Source organism: Limulus polyphemus, unplaced genomic scaffold (genome assembly GCF_000517525.1).
Source record: "Limulus polyphemus unplaced genomic scaffold, Limulus_polyphemus-2.1.2 Scaffold194, whole genome shotgun sequence".
NCBI lineage: Eukaryota > Metazoa > Arthropoda > Merostomata > Xiphosura > Limulidae > Limulus > Limulus polyphemus.
Window position 1 is genome coordinate 211,951 of NW_013665804.1, and position 8,878 is coordinate 220,828.

An 8,878-nucleotide genomic window follows, 5' to 3' on the forward strand; every position below is an offset into this window, starting at 1 on the left:
TGAATTAACACGTAATGGATTGAAATATTTAATTACATTATCTCAAAATAAACCTTCATTTCGGTGCAATATTGAAATTAGCTTGAATTCTTCATAACCTCTGAATAGTGGGTGACCCAAAGGTCACAGGTGGTCTAGTATTTATTAAATACTACACAGTGTGAAAGTCTCTATCGTCCCATGCTTCGTAGAAACATTCAGTCAATTGAGAGTAATCTTCTTTTGTTTATAAATAGAAACTACCTGATATGATAATCATTTTTCCCTTTCTCAAACACCAGAGACACACAAATTTAATTGCTTATAAAAACAACAATAACACTATAATAATGAATGTTTTTGTCTGTTGGGTTATTAATAAGAAATGAATAAACTTGCACTAATAAATCTTTGACTTCACGCTCTCCATATCGTTAACTCTATAATAAATAAAAGTATGTGGCCAGGAACCGTTCATAAATATTTTAATAATAAAGTACACACGCTTCTTTCGCACTCAGTTGAAAGCAGAAATGTGATACTTTTTGAATCTAAGTTTCAAATGGACAGCAACAGCTTGTTGTAGAAACCTACAAATGTCACTTTTTTGTCACATGGTATATTACCGAGTCTTATTTTAAATAGTTCTCAGTTCCGACTTGGTTTCTCCTTTTTTATTACTACTTATTTTCAGTTCAAAGTGGTTTTACTTTATTCCAATGTTTTTGGTGTTATATTCAAATAAACAGTAATACTTGGTAAACATTACACCAACTGTCTGAGGGTTGTACCTATGTGAAGGATAATGTTTGTAAACATAAATCTAATATTATATCTCAGCGAAGGGTAACACTTGGTAAGCATTACATTTTACTCCACGCATCTGGTTTTATACTTATATGAAGAACAATATTTGATAATGTCTATGTGGTTTTGAGTCCGTTTTACTTCACCGTATAAACACACACACACACACTCATATATATATATGTATATACATTACTTGAAACGTTACATTTTACATCATGTATCTGGTCTTATACTTATGCAAAGGGCACTACTTGGTGAAGGTGTGTTTTCAAATAATGAGGTATGATGTCGTATATGTAATTATAGAGCGAAATTAATTAAATTGCGTTTATCAAATGCTCATGGTGTTCATATAATTAATTAATTACAAATTTTATACTGATGGTCTGTAGCAACTAAGTTATTCTAGAGTTTGTTATGTCTGATCGTCATGTTTCATAGTTCAATGTTTATTACAATGAAGGAACACGTATATCCACAAAGAACTATATGAGGTTCATGAAGTTAAAGGTCAGTTAAATGATAACTGTGTTTTCTCGACCTATCTCGTGTTCCATATACTTTTTAGTAAAGTTATGTACATCATAATATTTGGTAGAAGACACACTGAATAATTAGCCATTTAAGGATTCCCAGTGTATCGATGGACAGGGAACTGGCGGTAGAATCAAATGAAAATTAACTTCTTCGTTGTTTAAACGTCATTAGTAAACTAGAATATTTCTATTTAGTTTTTTACTTAGGTCTTCTACTTATTGATAATTATTAGACAAGAGCAGTACAGTGGCAATCTTAATTAAAGAATAATGATCCCATGGGTAATTAGAATGCGGGATAGCAGGAGCATCGCGGGGTTTGATTGGCTGGATTGAAATATGTATGTGACGAATGAAAGGGACGACACAAGATACACAAGAAAAACACTAAACACTTAACAGACAAACACAAAAATAGAATACAAAGTTACGATACTGAAGATGCCATTAATCAATATAAACGGAACGAGCGCTGAAGTACAATTAACTTAAATTGCAGAGAATAAATGAACTTGAAAATTAAACTTTACTGCTTTCGTAACATCCATTCTTCCAACATCTGAAATGACAAACTGCCGAATATTTGGAGTTCAGTTAGAATATAGCTTGTTTATCAGTTAGGATATAGCTTGTTACTCAGTTAGGATATAGCTTGTTTCTCAGTTAGGATATAGCTTGTTTCTCAGTTGAATTTTGCGCAAAGTTACCTGCTCTAACCATCCTTAATTCTGAAATGACAGACTATAAGGAAAGCAATTAGTCAACACCACTGACCGCCATCTCTTAGGCCACTGTTGTCAGACTGAATAGTGGGATTTGACCATCACTCTTATAATGCAATAACTGCAGTAAATTATTTAGTTCAGAATGCAGCCTCAGCGGTGCTTGATTTATATTTGAATTAGAAAAAAGCATCTCATCAAATACTTACTTATTTAATGCTAAAAACATTTCTCAATATTTGGTCTAAGAAGTTAAAGTCATGACAAACGTTACATGTAAACATTCGAGACTCTTAAGTCTCAACAATAGAATCCCGGTGGGTTGGTGATAGACTTACAACACTAAACTCTAGGTCTCGATTCGTCGTGGTTAGATCTTAAACAGCTTATTATGTACCTTTGCGCTAAGACAAACAACCCGAACTATATGTAAATATTGAAAGTGCTGCCATCTATTAGATTTACGTTAATTTTTTGTTCCAAGTGAACTGCATATTATACTCTTACTTTGTATCAGAAATAAATATTCAGTAACGGGTTCAGATGCAAAGAAACATGTTAAGAACGCAATAATTTCATGTTTTCAAGTAAATTTATTTTTGCTGTCGACGTTCATTATATTATACATACAACAACCTTTAAATTGGCCCCAACATGCTGTTATTTCCGAACACTGATCTTGTCTTGTCATATTATAAAAACAGAATCACCATAATAGTCTTTTCCTCGTCAGTTTGAAACTTTCCGAGTTCAATTCTTTGACTTACTAAAAAATAGCTAACACAATTGCTGGTAATGAACCAAAATTCTGGTTAATTATCAACACATTTATTGCTACTGAACCAGAATCTTGGGTAATTATCAACACATTTGTTAGTACTGAACCACAATTCTGGGTAACCATTGAGACAATTTTCAGTACTTTATCAGGAGATTTGTTAACAATAAATTTTCGTTTTTTTATCAGGACGATTTTTGGTATTTAACCATAAATCGAGATTTTTTATCGACATTAATATTGTCACTTAATCATAAATCTGTTTATTTAATTGAGTCCATCATTGAAACTTAACGAGATAAGTGATTATTTGATAATACGTTTTGTGTCGAGTTCATAACTAGCACGTAACAAGAAACGAGATTTAACCATATTTTTTTATCAAGTTCATAACTGAAACCTAACCAGATACGTGAGTATTTATCGTGACAGTTATGTTGAATCTTAAACAAAGTGTTTTTTATGTTTTTATATATTTATCGCTACTTAATTGGAAACGTGGTTACTTTTCTGGAGAATATTTAAAAATTCAACAAAACCAAAAGGCAAATATTAGAATATCAAGAACAAAAGTGAGTCAAATATACAAAAGATGGCAGCACAACGTTGTAGTATACTTGTTTAGATTATTCTAGAATTGTATGTTTTATGTATGATTAATTAAAGTTCAACTGTTAAAATATTTATCACATACGAACAATGGTCCAAGAGGAAATACGGACTTATTTTCAATGTAAAAATCAGCGAAAAGTTGCAAAGTAAAATAACTGGTTTTTCCATTTTGTTTACGTCTTGTCACAATTTCTGCTGATTGATACTTTAAACTTTAAACTACTATTACTTAATAAATTAATGGGTAGAAAGCACTTTAGACCACTTTCGCAATTTTTGTAAAGACTTTCATAGGGTAAGTGATTGGTATTTTCAAGTAAGATCATGTTATGTAATGAGCTAGTAATTATTAGTTGATCACTTATCTAGGTACTATAGAGACCCTCATTTGTACAATTTTATGACATATTTGAGTACTATAGAGACCCTCATTTGTATAGTTTTATCACATATCTAGGTATTATAAAGACCCTCATTTGTACAGTTTTATCACATATCTAGGTATTATAGAGACCCTCATTTGTATAGTTTTATCACATATCTAAGTACTTTAGAGACCCTCATTTGTATAGTTTTATCACATATCTAGGTATTATAGAGACCCTCATTTGTATAGTTTTATCACATATCTAAGTATTATAGAGACCCTCATTTGTATAGTTTTATCACATATCCAGGTATTATAGAGACCCTCATTTGTACAGTTTTATCACATATCTAGGTATTATAGAGACCCTCATTTGTACAGTTTTATCACATATCTAGGTATTATAGAGACCCTCATTTGTACAGTTTTATCAGATATCTAGGTACTATAGAGACCCTCATTTCAACAGTTTTATCACATACCTGGATATAACAAACACTAGTTTCTACGTTTTTGTCACATCTCTAGAAATCTTTACCATTGAACATTTGTTTTTATATTTCATATCACATACGAGACAAACACCCACATTTGAGCTCCTAGTACTTATAACATATCAGTTTTCAACACAGTTTTCGTTTGTACAGGTTTACGTTATCAACCTGTCACTCAAACGGTACTTTCTATAATTTTATTGAAAATGATCTGACACTCAACCTTCAGTGTCTAAACTTGCTTCTATAATAATCTACCATGACAACAATCATTTCTATACTTTCATCATATCACAACCTGACACACAAATACTATTTTTTAAATTTTTTCTCAGAAAACAAACACATAAACATTTGTTTTTTATGGTTTTCATTTTACAACCTGAACGGTTTTTTTTTCATAAAACAATCTAATATACAAACATTCGTTTCTACAGTTTTGTCATATAATAACCTATGACACAAAACATTGTCTATAGAATTTTATCATATAACAACCTGTACCACAAGTATTCACTTTTATTGATATGTCACAAAACAAACTGCCACACAGACAATTGTTTATGGAATTGTATCATATGACAACCTATCAAACAAGCATTAGTTTATATTATTTTATCGCACAAATGTTTGTTACCAAAACTTTAGTTTTTACAATTTTATCACCCAAAACTTCTCTCACATACATTCAACTATTTCTGCATGTCATTCAGAATTTTCATCTGTTTTTACACATCTATAAACCTCACGTATCACTTCAAAAGGCATGTTTGTTCAACAGCGTGAAACCACACAAGCCATCTAATCAGGCGTTGTTATGATCACATGCACGCAGTTGTCAGGTGCAGGAGAAATATCTTTGTCTGGCGAGAAATGAAAACCACTGGCTGGAAAACTAGGTATTGTGTTACTCGAGTTAACACAAGGACCATCTTCAAACACTGTTTGTGTTGCCCGGGATTAAGTATTCATGGGACGTCAGCTCCGGTCTTAAGCTGGATTGGCTGTATGGCGAGGGAAGAGATGTGATTTAAGCTCGTGACGAGGAGTACTACTGAGCGGGATAAGGAGTAGCTTATACCCATATAATACAAGGGAAAGATATTCCATTTTAAAAACATGAAACACTTTGTTATTTGGTTTTTTATTTCTTATCTGTAACTTCAGTTTATATAGTTTTACAACATAATAACCTGCCTTTAAACAGATTGATGTGCATCACATTTAACATAAAATGAAGTCTTAAGTTTACCAAAATCTTGATTTTGCAATCACACATGTTCATGAAAATGTTAGCAAGAATAAGCGCTAAGGACTACTATACTTACTTCTTCAATTTCATCATAAAAACTATCCTTAAAATTAAATGTGTGGTTTTAAAATTAACATCTGCATCAGTACACCAATAGAAAGTAGCGTTCTGGGTATCTATCTCTTTGTAGATAGGAAAAAGCACAATAAATAAATTCAATGACTACTACTTATGTGAACAAAGAAGCAACTTCAAAATTAATTAAAAATCTAATGGATTAAACATATTCAATAAATTAAAATTTGCCCTGTATTTTTAAAACAGTTCCTCCATTTAAAGCATATGGTCCAAACACGCAGGCTAAAAATTTAGCCAAGTTAGTACTGAAGGCTCCTCCAACTGAAACAGTAAGTGTGAAAGATACGCCATCTTTATTTATTTCAGGCACCACTTTACCCGAACAGTAGTATAAGGAACCAATCAATTGATTTCATTTCTTTAAGACTAATAAAAAATAGTTCAATTTCAGTTCCTTATCTTTAGTAGGATTGTTATTTAAACATTAATTTTCCTGTATTAATAAACAATTCAATAATTTTATTTAGGTAACCACAATAATTCATCACATCCGCAGCGTTACCTTTGCCTGTCGATGCCCTTATTTCTCCTTCCTGTTAGGTTTAATGGTCGCAATTTAATTACCAGTCGTATTTAATTTATAAGTCTTGTAAAACGTTTGATAAAAAACATCCTTTGCGACTTGTGGAAAATTCATAATCTCTCTTAAAATGTAATTGATTCCCTGATCTTTGTTTCCTGAACAATGTCCCCGCTTATATTACCCTTTCTAGTTAATTGGACAATTTTTGTTTCCTGAACAATGTCCCCGCTTATATTACCCTTTCTAGTTAATTGGACAACCATTTTCCAACAAAATCTTTCAATCCCCTTTTAATATTAAAAAAGTTACTTTTTTAGAAAAAAAATTATTATTCCAAGAACCGGGATTTATCAGGTGATAATACAGTTTTACACAAATTATGACGTATAGAAGTTGTTTTCTTTTTTGCACTTTGGATTAAATTATTACTGTTGCTCTTACATTTCCTTTTCTGAGGCCTGACAAATTTATTATCTGCCCTTTGATAATTCTTTTGTCCGAAAATTTTATCGCCTCTTGCTTAAGATAGGGCATTAAGGCATAGTCTTCATGGATGTGTAACTAAGTTCGCCTAGATCCCTCTTTTTATACAATTTGTTTGTTTGTTTGAAGTCAAGCACAAAGCTACACAATGGGCTATCTGTGCTCTACCTACCATGGGTATCGAAACACAGTTTTATTGTTGTAAGTCCGCTGACATCCCGCTGTGCCCTGGGGGGGGGGGGCATTTTTTATACAAGAAACTTTTGTTGGTGTTACTCAAGTTATGGATGGTAAATTAATAACATATATTTCAGAGTTAACATTAATATTTCACATTTTTTATTTAATGTTGGCGATTTAAAGGAAATAAAATGCAGGGTCAGTCTATTTGTTTTACAGATCATGAGAAAGTTACACCCAGTTCTTCTAATATGTGTCTTTTAAAGATTTACTTGTTGAAAGCTTCATCATTAGTCAATATATTCAATTTTAAAAATCCGTTATTTTGTCCCAGTAACAGAATGTACACAAAAAACGAAAACACAATTAGTTCGCGCAACCTCAATGTTTTGCTGTAAAACCTGAATTATAAATAAAAGAGTTATCTCATGTGGATGAAAGAGATTAGAAAGGAAACATAAAACCACAGGACACACACTTTTCATCTCTTAATGCGAAATAAGATACAGCGTTACCCAACAGTACATCTTCTAATGTAGCATAAGCTGGAGAGCTACCAAACAATCCAATACGTTTAAACAGAGGCTGGGACGTTATATCAAAAGATTTTGGAACCATACCACACAGTTACAGCTAATTTGGCTATTCCGGTCATGCTGTATCTGACGGCCATGCATCTTGACAATAGTCCCGCAGTGTAGTTTCCATTGCAAAAGCCTTTCAAATCAAAATCACATCCTGCTGCTTTCCGTCGTCCATCTAGCGACTTAATTGGTATGTCTTCACAGGAAATAGCATGAATACTGGTTTTATTATCCAGATACTTGAGGTATGCAACAGTTGAACTGATATGTCGTGGAAGCAGTTTATGTACACGTGACGTGCATCGATTTTCCAGACGGAGATTTTTCATGATTATGTTACGTATTGTTGCCTGGAGCACATGAACGGTTTGGCACTGACCTTTGTGTTCTTGAATTCTAACCTGTTTCAAGGTGCCATACTTTGCTTACCACATCTAGGGTAAGAATTATATCAGGTTTCTTTCTAAACAATCCTGATATCCCCAAGTTGATCAATATTTCCTTGTTTTCCAATGTTATCAAGTATAAGGGAAACCTCTATCTTGGAAGTTCTAAATGCTCGTTCAGAGAACACCTTCATGATCTGAGACTATGAATAATTTGCGTCGGAAAGAGCTGTTACAGATCCTTCCCAGAAGCGTTCAAATTTCGGTAACATCACACTAATAACGAATTGCCAAATGATACCACAATGTAGTTCTGATACCTTTCGTTCCACTGCGACTTTATAGTGGCTGTGGTTGTCACGTAACTTGTTGATTTTGTTACGTATTACAATTTCAAATGGTCTGAAACCGAGCTAAATGATACTTTAAATTTAGTAGTTAAATTGTACTTTGGATTCAGCAGTTAAGTAAAAGCCGATATATAGTCATTTTATGATATTTGCCAACAAGATTGATACACACAGTTTTCTTTTTTAACATAAATACGTTTTAATATACATACAACAATACAATTTACAATACGAGTTATTACAAATAGTTATTACAAACAATGACTTATAAGCAAACGTTTCACAAACTTACAAGCAAAATAAAGTCTTGCTTTTAGTCTGGAACTTCTTCGATATCTTATCGAGGGTTCACGATGAGCGAGTTGATTACGGGTTGACGTAGGTATAATTCACTTAACAGGGAGCTAGCTAGCTTTGTCCTTCGTTATTTACTAGCCACACACGCCGAGGTTTTTACGATGAATTTATATAATGTTTTCGTAAAAATACTAATGTCCAATGAGAATCCACTGAAGTTAAATGATTTGCAATGGTCGAACTTTGTAAAAGTTCCTGGTCAAATACCTAAAGTTTTCCGATTGATAAGCATTATAACAATCACAGTTATAGCTTCCGTAAACTAATATAGCAAACTAATAATAGATACTCTTTTTTTGGCGCGTTGCGTTGGTTATATTTATAGGC